This window comes from Mustela nivalis, assembly GCF_964662115.1.
Source record: "Mustela nivalis genome assembly, chromosome: 2".
In the NCBI taxonomy this organism is placed as follows: Eukaryota; Metazoa; Chordata; class Mammalia; order Carnivora; family Mustelidae; genus Mustela; species Mustela nivalis.
Genome location: NC_139021.1, coordinates 14077538 through 14096772, shown reverse-complemented (window position 1 = coordinate 14096772; position 19235 = coordinate 14077538). Strand labels below are relative to the sequence as shown.

The window sequence follows — 19235 nt, the reverse complement described above, 5'->3', positions numbered from 1 at the left end:
CAGTCCCACTGAAGTCCCACCACTTTCCGTGGGTTGGCTGAGGTGGGTTTCTGAGTCTTTGAGCTTAAGGATTATACCTCAGATGATGAAGAATTCATGCAAGTGGTAATAAACAACTAAGATAGTAGCAGCTAACATCTGTGAAGTGCTTCCTATAAATAACACCATTCCAGGAGCTTTATGTGTATTTACTCATCTAAGCCTCACCCGTGAGCTGGGCTTTATTATCGGTATCCATAAGCATCTTGCCCGTGGCAACACAAATAGTGATTTGCAGAGTCAAGAATCAGACACGAGATAGTGCCACGGAGTAGGGGTGACCTCCACCACCCTGCTGGGCCAGACAGTAACCAATACGGCTGAGTTCCTTAGTCTTCATATGCTACATTCCATCTTCGCATTCATTCACGAAGCTGACTCCTCACTACCCTTCCGGCCTCATGTCGTCCCAGTTTCCCAGTTGTGCACTCTGTATGGCCCAGCTGCGCCAGTCCTTGGTTTCCTGTACACGCCAAGCATGTGATTACCTCAGACCTTGATATGGGCCTGGAGTGTTCTGGAGTTCCACTCTTAAGAAAGTTAAATCCTCTGTATTATTTATGCCTTCAATTAAGTCAAGTCCTCAGAGGGGGTTTTGCTAACGAGTTTATTACCCACCTTGACCTTCCTCAGCGCATTTGTTTCCTATGAAGCATTTATTACAATAGTGATTGCATTTGCTTCTTTCATCACTGCCCATGTCTCAAGGAGGGTGGACTGACGTGTCACCATTACATCCCCTATGTCCTTTATAGTGTCCTACACATGGTAGAAGCTTAACAGTTATGCATGGAGTAAACAGACCCTTCTTTGGATGGGCCTGATATTCTCATTTTTGTGACTCAGGAGAAGCATTTCTTCAAAAAGTGATTTTGAGTTTCAAGTATGTGTTCTGTTCTCAAAACGAAGGTATAGAGTGGAACCAGAAAGAAGCTGGTGGAGTAAAGTGGGTCGAGGGGGGGAACAGAAAAGGGGGAAAAAAAAAAAAGGAAGTCAGTAAGGACCTATTCAGGGGAACAGATATCAAGAAAGGATTTTGCTAAAGTTCATGGCATTGGGGGTTGATGGCCGCTTGAGTGAATGAGTGAGTTATCTGATGAGACTGCAGGAGCAAAGGTTGGGATCCACTTCTCCCTCTACACAGGGAGGACTTAACCATGGGCTAGCCCTTCCCTGGACTCTGTGGCTGGGGGTGAATGTGCACCACTGCTCATAGCACTCAGCGGCTGTGTCTGCCCGTCCTGTACCAGGCATCCTTACTGAATGCCTACTTTGGGCCATCCAGCGTTCTCACGTGCTGTGCAAAGGGGCCAAAACCTGATCCTTGCCCTCTAGATGCTCAGGCCTCTATCACACCAACCAGCATCTACTGAACAGCTTAGGAGATGTTCAGTAAGCATTTTTTAAGGAATGGATTAATGAATGCATAGAATTAAGCCTTTGTCTTAAGAACCCTAAAAGCAGTTGGAGATGCCAGAAAAGGGATATTTAGAGACTGAGCCAAAAGGATAAGTATATAAGTTATGTTTACCAAGCTTTTGCAAATTGGAGAAGCTATAATCACAATGTACATAGCTCTTGTAGGGGAGGAAACAATTTTTCTCTGTCTTAGGTTCATTGGCTGGAGTCCTCAAATTAGACTAGCAAATGACAGATTAACAAGAGAAAAACAAATAAAAGCTTATTAATGTGTGTATCACACACATATAGAGGAGCCCTTGGTGATGAGTAGATCAAAAATGTGGTTGCAACTTGGGCTTTTTTGCATTTTAGCAAAGTGCAGTAATTTTGTAGAGAAGTGACAAGACAAAGGCCTTTGAACTTCTAGGGAAAGCAAATTGTGGGAAGGCAAATATATGGGGAAACTAATGGTAAACTAATGGAAATTTCCTCTATGCCATCTTATCTCCAATGGTACAGGAAGTGTGGAAGGGGGCACCTTAACAAGGAGCATTTATTTATGTTCTGTCTTCAGGCAGAAGGGGAAGGACAGAGAGCTTTTCTTGTATCTGCTTCTGCTCAGTTGCCTTCAACTTAAATTAATCCATGTGCCAAAGCAATGCCTTTTGGGGTAGCATATTATGCTACTCTTCACTGTGAACCAGCAGAAAGATAAAGTCTTGTCTCTTGAGATAGCAGGAGAATTCATTCTGTGCTAGGTACCTTGCTATTTGTAAACATTACCTGGTTGACCCTTCCTATAACCTCACAGGGCAGGTTCTGTTATGATTCTAATACCCATTTTACTGCTGAGGAAAGTGAAACAATAAAGTGGCAAATCAGCCAACCAACAGGATATGGACCCAGCCTCACTGGACCGAGGTCCCTGGTGCTCCAGCCACTGATTTTCCCACCGATGTGACCAACAACAGGAAGGAGCTTCTTGGCAAAGTGCAAAGGCAAAGGCCAAGTGCAGCCATTAGCTGTCTCTCCTCTTCCTCCTCCTCTCTGTGGGCTTCCACCAGAGCATCTAGCTCAAGGGTATCAGACCAGTCTTAGGCTTCAGCACACCCATACTGATTTCAGAGACAGACAGATAGAAGATGGCCCCATAGGGAAAAGGAACCTGAACTCTCTGTATCTAGATATCCCGGGGAGAGGGAGAAAGAAACAAGCTGGGGTCCCTGACTAGTTTGACAAATGAATTTATTACTGAGGGAAGGTCTGAGTCATTAGACTTTTGGGGACATGCCAACTATGGATTTCAGTGTGCTGTACTGAATCATTACATCCCTGTAAGCACTTAAACACGACACCAACAAAACCTGAGCATGAAGAAGTCTGCCATTTTGGTGAGGTCAGAAAGATTCCTGTTCCCACCTGGCAAATTTCCTTCACCTAGTGATTTACAAATTCCTGCCCCAAAGAGTCAAGGGCTTGATCAACATTTACCAATAATGTCCTCAGCTGCTTTCCTTCCGTTGTCCACAAACCTCAGAGGCTCTTGCCTCCTGAGTCTTTATGTAAATGAGTTACAGGCAGAATCTAACAACCCTTAACTAGGAACACTCCACCTTGACCATCTCTCCTTAGCTGGCTTTCTGCTTAACTGAAGGTTAAATAAAACCTGCCTTGTTTTATTCCTTATTATTGAAAATCTTTCTAAACTGTGTTAGTTCACCTATCTGCCTAAGTTTCTGCAGTGCAGCCGAATGAAAATAATTACATTTTTGCTTGATGATCAGACATCTTGCAGTGCCTTGGGGCACTGTTCTTGCCTAGTGGTTAGGATTAAAATTTCACTTTTGTTGCAGACTTTGGTGAGAAATTGGGTGCCAACTTTTCTAAGTTGAAAAGAAATTAATTCAGTTTTGTTGAGAGAAATGCATCCTCTTGCCTTCCTAATGCCTAGGAGAGTGTCAGGAGCATTTTCTTGAAAATGCAGATGGAGTCAATGATTGCCTGGTATGAATTTATTTATTGCAGTTCTCCCCCCGCAATGAGGATTGTATCTGCTCTTTACTGATTGCCAGTGATCTTTCTAAGTGTTGTGCTAAGCCCTGTGCATGCTTTATACCCTTGTTCACATGCGGTAGGTGGGCTTTATCCTAGGAAGGAAGAAAAGGAGCCTCAGAGGGGCTGAGTGAATTGGCAGAGGTTCCCAAACCAGGATGGGACAGAACAGAATTCACATTACATGAGGGGTTTTGTGGATGGCAGCCTATGAACTGAGGCAGATGAACTGCCTCAAACCCACAAGAAAATGGAACCTATAGGAAGTGGAACAGAGGTGGTACAAACACTCATACACACCCTGCTCCTACACTCCCCATTTGTGAGGGAATCAGTACAGTGTAGTAGTGTTGAGAAGTGATTTTCAAATTTTCTGTGGGGCAGGACTAGGCTGTTTGTTTTGTTTATAATTTCTAACTGCTATGTGCAATATCTTTATAAAATAACATTGATAAAATTACTAGATGAAGTAAAAATAATAAAATGTTGTACAAACCTTAACTTTTGCTGCTAGATTTGAGTTACGACATTTCTAGGAGCTCACTCCCGATTTTTGTTCTTCCTTCTCTTTGGACAAGTAACAAGAGTAGGCAGGCCAACAGAGGCACTCCCCTTCCTCATTATAGTGCTGGGCTGGACTGCCCTCCCTTCAAGTGTGGTCTTTGACCTGGCCTCATGGGCCTCACGTGGGCCTCACTTGGGAGCCAAGCCTGTGGGAAAGGCAGGATCTCAGGCTCTTTTCTGATCGGTCAGAATCTACATCTGAACAAGGTCACCAGAAGCTTCTTGTGTGTGTTAGTGCGTAGGAAGCACTATCTTAGAACATAGGCTCTGAAGTCTGACGGCCTGTTGAATCAAGCTCTTACCTCTTACTTCTGTGTGACCCTGAACATCTCACTTAACCTTTCTGTGCTTCAGGTCCCTACTTTGAACAGCGCCCCCCTCTGCTGTGAACTACCATGGGCACTGTGGGGTCATACACCTGGAGGGGTAACACAAGAGAATTACACTCAGGGACCCTAGCCCTGAGCCCCATGGAGCCCTGTGCTGTAAGGTAAGGGATCTGTAGCTATTGTTGCTGTGGTTAATGACTTTTTTTTTTTTTTTTTTTTTTCCACTAAGCCATCCTATTTTCTTTGAGGTCTAAGGATCCAGCCCAAGGATGTTTACTTTGATGGGCACCTATCTCTTATCTGTCCGGAGGGGTCCCCTTCCCCTGCATGACCCACATTATTTAAATGACTGCTGAGGCCATTTAAAATCCACTTGGACAGATTCTTCACCTGACTCGGGACCATCTGTTCATACTAACTGTCTGGAACAGAGTGAGTCTGCAAAGGGCCCTCTAGGCTGGTAAGTTCTGGCCTCCCAGGATCTCCCTGTGGCTGGGTGGATCTTTCCGGCGGCCCATGGAGCCACGGCAGTTCAGCTGGGAGAGAGGATCCTTGCTCTGCTGTAGGTGGTGGGGTTTTTGTGGCGAACGTGACCCTGGCTGCTCTCTTTCTTTTCTTCTGTTATCTCTACAGAAGAAAACCAGGGTACCCACTGGTGAGACAAACAGTCCCACGAGCTGGGGCCAGGGAAAGGCAGCAAACAAAGTGAACAGTCAGCCAAGGAGCGTTTGCCGGAGATTTACGTGGAAACCTGCTCACAGATGCAGGGCTGCTGGATTTATAACAAGGGTGGGATAATTTGTTCTTGTGTGCAAAGATAAGGGTAAACAAATTTCATGCTGTGATGTGAGCTCCTATCTGCAGAAGTCAGGAAAGATTCCCTGCCCTGCTGCCGAATGCCGTGCTTAACAAATTACCCTCCCAGGCTTATTTCTCCAGAGTCTTCATCTAGAGGTCATGCAGGGGCCTGAGTGTGAAAGGTGGAAGGACATGCCTTGTTGCAGAGGAGGGAGACTTGTGTTCCTGTGCATCTGGAAGCCCAGAAATGAAAGTGCCCACAGTGCAGGCTATAGGATTTGGGGAAAAAAAACCCTGACAGACCCTGGGGTGCCATTGAGTAGCTCTGTGGGCTCACAGAGGAAATATGGCTGGAAATGGATATTTCCATTTCGCCCCATGCTTGTCCTTGGTCCAGCAGAGGCACAGACCCTGCCCTTTATCCTGTCAACAGCAGGTAGATAAGTTTTCTGTGTTCCCAGTGTGCCTCATCACACCTCCACAGAAGGAAGTTTTCCCTGGAGTGTGGGAACTAGCTAGGTTTCTCTGCCACCCCTTCCACTTCTCATCATCTTTGATCATCTTTGTATCCCCCATGCAGGAGCTACTCTCTGTATTTGAATAATGTTTACAGAAATAGGAAAGCAAGCTAGAGCTCGGAGGGTGAACCTCTAAGAAATGTGGGAGCACCACTTAAAATCTGGCAAATGCTTATTCTGTAGTACACATTATTTGGTGTTTTGCATATATTTGTTTTATAACCCTAATTATTCTATATGTAAGTACTATTATCGCACCTTACAGGTCTTCCAGCAAGGGCTCCAGAATGAGGAAAACACAGGTCTCCTGTAGTGAACCCAGGATTAGGACTTACTACTGTTAGACATCCAAAGTCTCTTTGCCCAAGCTGATCCCAGAGTCCTGATTCCAGGGTGTGTTGCTATCCTTGATCCTTTAGGGATTTCCCTGGCCCTAGGCCTGGGCCCCATTTTTCCCATCTGTAAATATGGGGAGAAACAGATTTTTGTTAGCTAGTATCAGGAATGCAGGAGGAGGATATGTGCCCTTAGGCAGACTGGGCTTTAAGGCTTGGGCAATGTCAAGTAAGAGTCCCCCCAGTAAATTGGATGTTGCTACACAGTCTTGGGTGTGAGAAGAGTGAACAGGGAGCCAGTCAGTACAGGGCCTTCTAGCAGCAATTTATCCCAGGGGCTGGAAGTCCAGTCTGGGACTGATGAGTGACCAGGCGGGTGTGTAACAGAGAACAGTGATCCCAAAAGATGGGCGTGGTCCTGTTTGTGTGTTTGCAGAGTAAGGCACACAAGTACTCACACTTATGCATACATGGGTACAGTCATCAAGAGAGTGTCTGCCTGTAGCCAGAGACACAGGAGACACAGAATAAGATTTTTCTACGTTGCAGATGATGTCATCCAAACTCTCTGGCTTCCCCATATAGGACTCCGAAGATCACGAAGGTCTCTTATTAATCTCCCTTTGCCCATGATTTCCATATTCTTGGTGCAGACGGTGTGTATAATATATTACATTCTGTGGAAAACAGAGAAGGTAATGTATGTGTGTGTACATGCGCATATGTACACACACATATATATATCTTACTATATATATAGTTTTTTTTTCCACGATTTTTCCATATATAGACTATTTCTTAAAGTTTATCCAAAAAGCTGGTAAGCATAGTTGTCTCTGGGTAGGGATCTAAGTGCCAGCAGTACAAAAGAGAATAACTTTGCATAATTTCCTCTTTTATAATATTTGAATCTTTTAATCATGGATATAGATTCCTTGTTCAAAACAGTAAACTCGGGGGCGCCTGGGTGGCTCAGTGGGTTAAAGCCTCTGCCTTCAGCTCCGGTCATGATCCCAGGGTCCTGGGATTGAGCCCCGCATCAGGCTCTCTGCTCAGCAGGGAGCCTGCTTCCTCCTCTCTCTCTGCCTGTCTCTCAGCCTCCTTGTGATCTCTGTCTGTCAAATAAATAAATAAAATCTTTAAAAAAAAAAAAAAACAATAAACTCAAACAAACAAAAAACTATGGTCAAGGGTCTGTCTTGCCTCAGCTGTTTCTGAATTGGTTCCTCTGAGCAGATGATTATTTCTGAGTATGATTAACTCTCTGAGTATTTAGGATATGGTTAAAGGTCATTTGGGGTTCATCGAAAAGAAGGACACTGAAGGAAGGATCCTGGAAGTGAGGAGGCCGGAGATGCCCTAGGGGGGGGCAGTTCCTCTGGTCTCAGTCTGGAAAGGCCAGACCACCGGGGCCTGACTAGTGCCAGTCATTCTAGCAAAGCGGTTAAAATACAAGGAGGACCCTCCATCTTGACACCTCGCTGAAGGGGGTGTCAAGACTCGGGGGGTGAACTAGACTCGGGGAACTTATTTTTTATATTTGAAAGTAATTTGGGTGCATATACCAGACATTTGCTGCTGGACTGAGCTGTGGCAACAGGACTGAGATGCAGACTTTGTAAAGAGAGTCAGCTGACTTTATTTAATAGCTGCATTGAGCCAGGTTATGGGCAGGCATTTTGCAGGTCTCATTTCATTTTAAACAATCCTTAAAAGTATGATCGCATTTTATCTGTGGACCAAATGAAGACCACAGGACGCCCCAGATATCACAGCTAATACAGCAGGATCACAATATGACACCAAATTCTCTTCGAATCAAACCCTAGGCTTTACCCTAAAGAAAAGGTGGGGAGCTTATTGTCTTACTATGTTGGCAAATATTTATCATAAAGTAGTGGCTCCAAAACAGTGACTACCTCAGAATCACCAGAAGGTGTTGTTCAAACACTTAGGGATAGCCCCGCCCCCAGAGCTTGGGATTGGTAGGTAGGTTTGGGGTGGGGCCTGGGAATTTGCATTCTGACAAGTTCTCAGGTAATGCTGACTGCTTCTGATTTGGTGACTCCTCTTTGAGAACCACTGTCCTTATTAAGAGACTGGAGTCGGATCCATAGAGCTTAGCTGGTGATTTTAGGATCCAATGTGATGGGAACAGGGCAATTTCATGCTGTTTATATTTCTTGTGGTTGTTTTCTTTGAGTTTTTCTTTGGGTTTTAAAGAAATACTTTTTGAAAACATCTACTTATCTTATTTATTTTAAGGTGAAAGAGGAAAATGCCTTTGTGTTTACATGTGAGCCAGAGAGAAAGGGGAAGCAGTGCATCTTGCATCCTATGGTATGACATGCAGAGGTGACCACAGGACTCCCCAGGGGATCAGGACTGATCAGGACTCTTCCCATCACCAGTTTCAGTTATCTTTCTTTTTTTTTTTTTAAAGATTTTGTTTATTTATTTGACAGAGAGAGAGATCACAAGTAGGCACAGAGGCAGGCAGAGAGAGAGGGAGGAAGCAGGCTCCCTGCTGAGCAGAGAGCCCGATGTGGGGCTTGATCCCAGGACCCTGGGATCATGACCTGAGCCAAAGGCAGAGACTTTAACCCACTGAGCCACCCAGGTGCCCCCAGTTTCAGATATCTAACCCATTTCTCCGAAGATCTAACTGAGCTATGTGAAACAGCTCACTTTAAGCAGGTGTCTTAAGACCATTTTTTTCTTTTTCTTCAACAAAATCAGGTATGGCATCTCTGTGATTCTTTTTTATTTTCTCTCTCTCTCTTTTTTTTCAAACCCACACTTTAAGCAGGTGTCTTAAGACCATTTTTTTCTTTTTCTTCAACAAAATCAGGTATGGCATCTCTGTGATTCTTTTTTATTTTCTCTCTCTCTCTCTCTCTCTCTCTTTTTTTTTCAAACCCACAATCTCAAAAGAGCTGCTGTGGCTCCAGTGATCATATCTGTATTCTAATAAGGAAGGTGGAAAGTGGAAGAGATGTGGTCTGCCTCCTCAATTGTCATATCCTTCTTAAAGGCTTCAGCTGTGTCACATAACCACATCTAGCTGCAAGGGAAATGGACACAGCATTTAGAGGTGATACATTGCCTCCCTACACAAAATCAAGATTTTTCAGTCAAGGAAAGAGGAGTGATTTGATATTAGGAATGCACTGAACCATCTCGCACAGCAGATTGGGGGAAATCTGGAAGACAGGTGGCTTCTGAGTGTCTTCTAAAGTTTTAGTTTAAATAAACATCTGTGTGCTTATGAGTCTGTGGATTGGCAACTCATGTGTGAGGTTCACATATGCTCCATGTGGTGTCCGCTGGGTTTAGTGTTGTATCTGTGACCTTAGCCAGCTGGCTGGGACCGCTGGGATCTTTGAGATATGTGGGTTCTTCTTTCTACATGGTTTCTTTCTACTGTCACCTCTTTACATGGTATCAGGAAGGTCCTGGGTACCCACAAGTTATTTATTGTGGAACAACAAACCATGCTAAAACTTGCTGAAATAAACAGCCACCCTTTCATTTGCTACTCTTTGTACCGTCATTTTGGGCTGGGCTCAACTTGATGGTTCTTCTGCTGGTTTCTGATATCCCTCATGAGGCATAACTGGGGCCAGATGATTCATGATGGTTGTGGATAGAAGGAGACATGATTTAAGTCTACCCCATGTACCTTAAACCAAGGACTTGAATGTCCACAGGTTCTCCCTATCATGTCTGCTTTTCTCTGCATGTCTTCTTCATTGCTTTAGGTAAAAGCTTTCCCTGGAGCCACAAATGCCCTCAGCTCCAGAAATCACTTTTTCAGTTTCCCAGCGAAGGGAAAAAGGCCTTTTCCCTTCAGTTCTATTCTGTATGCTCCTAGAAAGAACTCTGATTGGTCTGCTTTTGGGGAGATGCCCTTCCTGTGGCTAAGTAATTAGGATATGATTATTGGCATATCCCACTAGAAGTGCATATTTGGATCAGGGTTGCAAAAGAAGCAATGTTGGAGACACTACCCTAAAAATAAAATGGTGTCTCTTCTGGAATAATGGAGATATAGTAGCCAGAAAAGAAAATGTATGGGCACAGACAACATTAGGGGCCTTTTTTTTTTTTTTTTTGGCTTGTTTTAAAGATTTTATTTATTTATTTGAGAGGGAGAGTGAGCAAGTATGAGCAGAAGAGGAACAGAGGGAGAAGGAGAAGCAGACTCCCCTCTGATCAAGCAGTCTGATGTGGGGAGATGGACAGCTCCATCCAGATCCCGGGACTCCAGCATCATGAACTGAGCTGAAGGCAGATGCTTAACAATCTGAGCTACCCAGGTGCCCCACTGGGGACATTTGAACAGAAAACCTCACAGACTCCTGTGGATGTTTTTTATTTTGTTTTGTTAGGTGACTGAGAAAGTCGGTTCTATTCAGTTTCTATTGTTTTCCCAAAACTCTTAACCAATTTACACATTTCCCCTATTTTATTTGAAAAAATGCAGACTAACATCCACTGCTGGCCCCAGTGGGAAGGTTTCTAACTGGGCGTTCTTTGTGGCAAATATACAATAGCAATTACATTGTCTTGTCACTCACCTATGCCTGAGATTGTGTTCAGATGACAATGCAGAAAAGCAAAAGAAGAAAGACCTCAGTCCCTAATTGGCACATTGGTCACATCAATGAGGATCTTTTTTTTTTTTTTCTTTCTCCAATCCCGTTAGGAATTCAGGAGAATGCTAATGGTGTTTCACATGATGGCCCGTGAATACATGGGAATGAAAATTGCTGGGATCAATTCTGCGATGTATGGCCTCGGACGGGGGCATTCCAGGTGAGTTGTCATGAAAGGTCGCCAGCATGAGTGGAGGACAAGTGTCCACTCTTGCCTTTTTAATTGGAGTGAGGGAAAGTAAAGAGAAAGTGCATGGGGTGGAGGAATGCTGGTCTTTGGGGAATGCAATCCAGTTACCACAAATAGCAGAGATTCCTGAAAGGCTTTGAGGCAGGCTCTGCTGGGTAGCCATGGCGATGGTGATGCTGTGCTTCTTGCCTCCCTGCTGCTGGAGAGAGTGTGTTTGTTCCCCCCTTCCCAGGGACCTCAGCTGGTGCAGCCAGGGCTTATTTCAGAAACTCTCCCAGACACAACTGCTACTCGGAAGCACTCCATTAATTGGTGGAACTGGCTCCTGACTGTCTCCGTGCCCTGCAGCATTTCACAGACTCCCCTTCTGCCCAGCAAACATTTGCCAGTAATTGTAGTGTCACCACTTTTAGTTAACAGGTTCTGGTTTGCCTTCAAGGGGTTGTTGAGTTCTCTGTTGGATTCTTTGTTAGCAGTCGGGGTGTGTTTATAAGTAGGACTGCTGAGGAGTCTTGGCTGTGACTTTGGAATATGAAAACTGTCTGGCCTCACATATACCCAGTTCAAAATCTGTTCTGTCCTGTCTGCACTCCTCCATGGTCTCTCATACCCACAAGTCCTATGTAGACATTTGTGGGAGATGCCTGGGCCGAAACTGGGATTTCTCAGCCACTGGAATGGAAATGCCAAAGTGAGAAGAGTAGTATTTCAATCAGGTAAATTGTGCTAAGGTCTATAAGAAGCCACAGGAGACCACCTGCCTTTCTAATATAGCCATGGGCTGCAGAGCAGTAGCTTGGACTGCAAAACAGTAGCTTGGACTTCAGAGCAGGGAATCAGGTCAGACTATTTAGGACATACTTGGGGTGCGGGGGTGGGGATGGGAGCTGGGGGGTTAGGCAGAGGAACAGAAGGTTTCATGTAACTGTATAGCCACAGTAGTATCTCAGGGACCCACAAGGAGGAAGGTGAGGTCTGAGATGAGTTTGTAGATAGAATGTGGGAAGGACTGCACTCCTACTTCAGCTAGGACCCATCTAGTCTTATATGTTGAGTGACCAGCTAGGATGCAGATTTTTTAAAAAAGTAGTGACTTTTTAGAGCACTTCTCGATTTATAGGGATAGACACCGAGCAGCAATTACAGAGTGTTCCCATGTTTCCCTTTTCCTCTCCACTCCACTCCACTCCACTCTCTTTCGTTTCTCTTCCTTTAGTGTAGTACATTTGTTAAAATTGATGAACTAATACTGAGTCTTTATTATTAAGGTCCATAAATTAAATTAGGGCTCATTCCTTAGACATTCCATGAGCTTTGGCAAACCCATAATGCCATGTATGCACATGACAGGGTCAGAGAGAGTAGTTTCACTGTCCTAAGAATGTCCTGTGCTTCATCTGTTCGTCCCTTCCTGAACTCCTGGACAGCTTTTACTGTCCCCACAGTTTTCCCAATGTTCTGTCATTGCAATCGTACAACATGTAGGCTTTTCAGATTGGCTTCTTTTATTAGCACTTTGCACTGAAGTTTCTTCCATGTTTTTTCATGGCTTAACAGCTCATTTCTTGTTATCACGGAATAATATTCCATTGTTTGGATATACTACAGTTTGTTGGATATAGATTTTAAAAGTGGTCTTCTGGGGCACCTGGGTGGCTCAGTGGGTTAAAGCCTCTGCCTTCAGCTCATGTCGTGATCCCAGGGTCCTAGGATCGAACCCCGCATCGGGCTCTCTCCTCAGCAGGGAACCTGCTTCCTCCTCTCTCTCTCTCTGCCTGCCCCTCTGCCTACTTGTAATCTCTGTCAAATAAAATAAATAAAATCTTTAAAAAAAATGGTCTTCTACAGAAAGCGTGTTTCAAAATCACTGGTTTGGAAACAAACAAACACTGGGTTAGAGTTTCCCGCTTTCTTTTATGAGGTAGCCAAGATGTTGGATAGGCCACCTGCCGGCACAGCACCCATGTGAACAGACGGGAGGGCGGGTCATAGTGACTGGTTCCCGGAAAACCTCAATCCCTACATACACATAAAAGACAATATTTAAAATGGCTGGTACTGGGAGAAAGAACATTGGACCAAGAATGAGCAAATGTGGTCCAGTATGAGTTGAGCGTAGAGTGACAGTTTGCTTATTCACTCCTCATTCATTTGTTCATTCATTCATTCAGTACTGATTTACTGAACACCTCACTGGAAGACAGCACGCTTGGTCCTGGGAATAGAATAATGAACAAAACAGATGCCACTGATGGAACTTTCAGGAGAGTCAGGCACTTGCCAAAGAGATCACACCAGTGAATGTACAGTAACATACAAAATGAAGTGTTTGAAGGAAAACACCACGACTGCTGTTGGAGAACCAGGGGTAGTTTCCTGTAGGAAGGGGCACTGGACCTGAGATCTTAGGAATAACTAGTTGGCTTGGGTGAGGGAAGAGGCTGTTACTGTTGTGACCAGCCCCACTAGCATCCTGCTTATCAGACCCTTCCATTTGATTGTCCTCTCTTTATGGCAACTTCGTGATGGAAATTCAGCCCTGTGTGGAATGACTGGGACATACAGTGGGTGTAACCCTCTGACACCAACCCAAAGAGCCATCTAAGTATGTCCACGCAGTGTAAGGGGGCCAAAGACAATGAAGCTTTATTTCTTGCTTGCTGTATCCTCCAGCTCTTCTTTTTTTTCGTACAAAATATATTTTGGGAAGTCATGATATTCCAAACATACGAGGTATAAAATTAAATAAAAGATGGTGTCTCCCTTCACGGATGAGGCTGGTGAGTCAACACGTAGTTGCGTAACACACGCCGATGGGAACCCTCCCAGGGTGTTCCGAGGGCATCCACGTGCGTTCTCCTGGAATGTGTATTGAGTGCCTGCTGTATGCTGGGCATTGTGTTGGGCCAGGGATGGAGAGATAAAGGGGGTACAGGATCTGCCTATAAGGACCTCACTTTCCAGGGCAGGAGATGATCTGTCAACATAATTTAGTACGCTGAGTCCCAAGATAGGCACAGGAGGTTCCAGAACTACTTGGAAGAAGGCACTGTCAAGAATTGTCGCTTAAAATCTTTTTTGCTTTAGGCAGAGGAAGTAGACTTCTTCCTAATTTATGGTAAAATGATTTATGGAAATGTATATACGTAACTATTTTAGCTAAAAAAAAATTCTTTTCACTTAATCTGAGGCCTGAGATGATAAATTCCTCATGCTGCAGAGGGAGGCTCAGTGTTGCAGAATTAAATAAAGATGATGCAGCTTCCTGAGGTGGAAGACAGAAACTCGCATGCTGAGGTCAGTCCTGCTCAGATACAAGTGGCATCTTTAGTTCTGGCTATGGATTCTCCTAGGGTCTAGTGAATGAATTCAGTGTTGGGGGTGGTCAAATGTGGCCCTGATTTTCCTTTTGGAATAAACCATCAACCATTGTCTGTTCTAGTCTATTGGCCCCAATGGGATCCTCTCTTAATTCAACCAGGGCCATAAGAGAAAGGTTGATGGGGGCTCTAGAATACGATTCCCAGCCAGGATTTCAATGTGTCTGGTGTTCCCTCCCAGCCTCCCTGCACTGGTAGGTGTTTTCTGCCCCAGTATCATAGAGAGAGTCCAGTGTCAGGGATAGCAAGCCCAGTGAGGATGTCTGTTTTTTGCCCACTTTCATTTGGGTAAGCTCTGACTGACAGCGAGGCTGACAGGGGTGCAAACCGTCTGCCCTGTGTCATTCTTCCGACCGCATGTTCCCGTGAGGAGGTACAAGGCTGCGTCCCCAGGATGCCCAGTGTGCCTGCATTGTCCAGAACTATTTACTGCTCTTCCACTACAGCAGTTAAGAATGTGGGCTGGTTTTGAAATCCAGTTCTGCCACTGGATAGCTATGAGGCCTTGGACACGTGACTTTACTTAGTGCGAGGACCCGTCTATAAAATGGGTATAATCGTGATGCCTATATCAGGATCCTGACAGGAAATAGAGGCTGCTTCACTTAGGTTAGGGTCATTCAAACAGGTTTTAGTTAGAAAAAAAAAAAAAAAAAGGAAGCTATAAAGGTATGAAAGTGGTTTAGGAAGCCACACAAGGTAGTGAGGTAACTCAGGTTCCTAGCAGAGCTATGGCTACATGTAAGCCAGTAGAAAGAGGGAAGAGACAAGGGACAGGAACTCAAAGGGGGAAGAGAGGCTTAGCAAAGACCTCTTTGAGAAAAGCCAAGAACTTAGTCTACCAGAAGTGGCCTCACAGAGAGAGGACCTGACCTTCCTTTCCTTCTTTTCTCCCAAGCCCTGCTCTCCTGAGGCTGCCTGTTGGCCCAACCCAAGGAGAAGCCAGAGGGCAAGAAAGCAGGTGTTACAAGCTATAGAGACCAGCCCTCCCAGGGTCAAGGGAGCAAAGTGAAGAGGGTGGGGACAGTGGTGGAGGGGAAAGGGAAGATACCCAGCACAAACTTCACAGCATGGTAGAGCTGATTACAGAATGCAATGACCTAAGGCTTGTTGGCCTTAAGGGCATAGTTCCTGGTGCAGAGTATTTAAGGAAAGCTAACTGTGACACTTAGTATTTCTGTGTTCTAGATCAGAAGAGTTGGCAGTGTTTTAGGGCTAAGCAGATGAAGCCTGCAGGGCCCAACAGGGGTTATACATGTGGTCCTCACCCATGCCCAAGTAATGATGAGTTTGTGCTTCCTTTGGCAGAAGAAGAAACCTGACTCGTTTCTCCTGTCCTGAGGAATGCTCAAGTTACTTCTTTGAACCCATCCCACCTCCTGCAACTCCTGTCATCTTTTCTTTGCCGTTTTGGGTTGCATGTGAATTGCTATTATAAAGAAAATGTGATTTAAGCTACTGATCACTAAGGTAATGGTTCTCAGAAGAATAAGGATTATTTGGGTTATTGGAGGGTCAGGAAAAGGGGACTCAATTTGCCACGAGGCAGTATATGTGGGATGTAGAGCGTGTGAAGATGACGTGAGCTCTCATCAAAGAGATTCAGAGGGATAGGTCCGTCCCCAGTCTTGGTGTTAACGGACCTCCCACATGGTTCTTCTGCCTTAGCTTTTGATGTGAGCATGAACCAGTCATGGTGCCTAGATTTCTGTAAATGTTGTGTCTTACTTCATAGGAATATTCCACATATTGACAGACAAGCAAAACACAGGTGAGTCCTTTTGAATGGGGAAGGGAGCCTGTCTTCCTACTGCCCAGGGCCAAAGTTCCTTAATCAATGTGGGATTGGCACCGCAGTTCCCCCCTCTTACTGATGGTGTGAACCTAGATGAGCCGTGTCACCTCTCTAAGCCTTAGTTTCCCCATTTGTTAAGGTGGGGGCAATAATATTTTTCTTGTGAGGTTATTTGGAGTAAGTGAAAGAATCACACATGCAAAGGACCTGTAGGCATTCAGTGCATGGCTGTCTCCCTTGAAATCTATTTTCTATTCTACTCTATTTTATTCTATTCTTTAATTGGTTTTTAAGTTTTTAATTTTTAATTTTATATTTCATCTTAAACAGTCATAAATGCTCCAAAAATAGGGAGTCAGAGATACTTCACTAAGATTCTCTAACACCAACGGGAAATAGAACTATTTCCCAATCCTCCATCGATCCAGTGCCGTGGATGGACACAACGTCTCGGTGCCCACCTCCTTCTACCTGCTCCTGCGGAGCCTCCATCCAGAAGGCTGCCCTTCCACACTCCACACCATCAGCTCTTCTCTCTAGTTTCCCTGTGTCTGCCCTTCCCTGGAACTGTGTTCACACCCCATTCAAGACCTCAACACCCCGACACGCTCTGTTCTGCCGACAGGCTCCCTGTGAGGCTGTGCCCTCCACGCAGGCGGCACCGGGGATGCAATCCCAGCAAACATGCATCGGGCTCCTGAGTTCCGGGCATGCTCACTCACGGAATCCTCACATCCGCCCTACGGTGCACTGTTACCTACACTGTATGGATGAAGAAACTGAGGCACCACAATTTTCAGCATTTTTACCAAAAGTCTCAAAGGTCCAAGCGGCAGAGCCAGAATCCGAACTTGGTCTGACTCGGGGGTCTCCGTTCTTCTCTGCACGAGCTGTGTTGGCCCTGGATAGAATCCCTGCCTCCGTACAGGTGTTCTGAAAGTGCTTGTTGAGTTAATTGGAACAAACACCCAAAGCTATACTTAGGAAGTTTTAACTTCATGGACTATAGACTCTTATGTGAAGGAAATGCTGATGTAATGAGTTTGCACCCATGAGGCGTAGAAGAAAGCTAGGCTTCACGTGTTTTGTTTTGTTTTAAGAATGTATTTATTTATTTGAGAGAGAGCATGAGGGTGGGGGAGGAACAGAGGGACAGGGACAAGCAGGTTCTGCACTGAGCATAGAGCCCAACAGGGGGCTCAAGGCCAGGACCCTGAGATCCTCACCTGAGCGGAAATCAAGAGTCACAAGTCCCTTGCGAACAGACTGAGCTGCCCAGGCGCCCCACATTTAACGCTTTAAAGTCATTCTGCCATTATATATATCAGAATTTGTGTAAGATCCTTTTTCCGTTCAGATACTTTCCTAGCATGATGTGAACACACACAACCACATACTCTACACGTTCCACACACTTCGCGTTCCTAGGCAGGCACAGGCCGGGAGGGTTTGCGGGGGTAAGATTGCAACACCTCTTTCCGTGTTCTGGTAAGAAATTCCAACAGCTCTCATTTAAAACGTTCCCTTTGGTGGGAAGCTCCTCACCACGCAGCACAGAGGAATGAGATAAGTGTTATCATGGCCATTGGACTTGACTGTAGTTTAACCCCAAGGTCACTGGGAGGTCAGAGCTAGAGAAGGGAGGGAATGTTGGCCTCTGAGCCCGCTGAGCCTCCTGGCACGTTCACTCCCCCTGTTGGCTTTCCCAAGGAGTGCTGTGTCAGCCTGTACCAGCCCTTCTCCCGGCTGCCATTCTCCCCACAGGAAGGGAACCAACCCTGCACCGCATTCCTGAAAGCTTGGGCACCTCCCTGAATGGCCCTCACTCCTCTTTGCCCATGCAGCCTGTCTCCAGTTCACACAAAAGACTCTTTCAGAAACTGGTTACCTAGATTTGAACTTTTCAACGAGGCTTTTTATTTTTTTTTTTCCTCTAAGCTCTGCAGCTCAAATACCAGATTCTGCTGTTGCTAAGATTAAGGATTTTCTCCCTCAGCTCAGTTTCCATTGACTAGGAAAGACCAGGAGATGGATTACTGTTCTCTTGCCAAAAGCAGACAGGGTGCTTGAGCTTCTGGGGCTAACACCGGGATCCGACATTATTCAGGCCTGTGCTAATAGTCCTTAGTTACTCCTCAAGCTCTCACAAAAGTCGCACGCATTTGTGTCGGTAACTAAGGCCTACGGAAACCACTCAGCCTTAAGTGCACACAGGAGAACCATGGAGTCGGAGTAAAAGGTAATTTAACATGAATATTTATATACTGTACATACTGCGTGCCATGATTCACTCAGCGTATTTTCAGTTTATGCATTTGCTTCCCATTTGCAGTCTTTATTTATTACAAAGTTAAGGCCGTTAGCGAAATAACACATCAGAGTGGGTTCTCTCCCCCGCCCACCCCCGTCTTTAAAAAATTTTCCTGCTTTCTAATCTATTTCTGGGCAAGTGTGCCAATATAGCAACAAAACCGGTCACAGCTGCCAAACCTCAGAGAGATTCACGGAGTATTGTACTGCGTGGAGTCTTTGCCAGGCCCGTACCACTGAGGGCTGTGCCCAGCCACCACGTGAGCCCTGTGGCTACGGAGCTGGGGCAGCTCCTATCCATCACCTTTAGTGACAGGAATCACCCACCGCTCTTTCAAGGTAGGGATGCAGGTGCCAAGACTGCGGGAGTGTTCACTGGGTGATGGGATCTGGAGCTAAAGAAGCTTGGCTTTAGGGCTCAGCACGTCCCCTTACTAGCTCTGGGATGCCTAGCAAATGACTTTCTACATCCTTTCTACAAATCCTCCGAGTCTCCATTTTGTCTTCTCGCAAGACGAGCCCAATACACTCAGTTTGACACGTGGCAAGCTCGAAATACACATATGATCCTAACAGTAACCCAGAGGTGATGAGGAAAAGCACGGCGTAGGGGGGGTTAAGTCCCTTCCTTAATGCACACACCTACTGCATTTTGGACCGAGTTGTCTGACCCCTGTTTAATTCATCCCAAAGCTTACAGTCTGTTCATAAACAGACACCCACTGCACTATCTCTTGCCACTTTCTACCAGAAATATGTATTTGAAATCGGGAAAATTTGAACTTTTGGGGACCATGACCTGGATACAAATGCTAAGAATAGGTTAAAGAAAGAGGAAGAAAAAAAAAAAAAAGACACAGGTTGTC

General features: G+C 45.3%; 1 long non-coding RNA gene across 2 annotated transcripts in view; it reads left to right on the top strand.

Moving 5' to 3' along the window:
• The window catches only part of LOC309859132, a 28771-nt gene that overhangs the window by 8020 nt on the left and 1516 nt on the right, over nt 1-19235 (top strand). The window contains exons 3-8 of one of the 2 annotated variants that reach the window (XR_014308553.1): nt 4411-4546; nt 10745-10854; nt 14075-14181; nt 15573-15734; nt 16000-16035; nt 16685-18298. This is a non-coding gene — a long non-coding RNA (uncharacterized lncRNA). Of the gene's footprint in view, nt 1-4410; nt 4547-10744; nt 10855-14074; nt 14182-15572; nt 15735-15999; nt 16036-16684; nt 18299-19235 lie in introns of those variants that run through there. The other variant, XR_014308554.1, reaches the window with a different exon arrangement.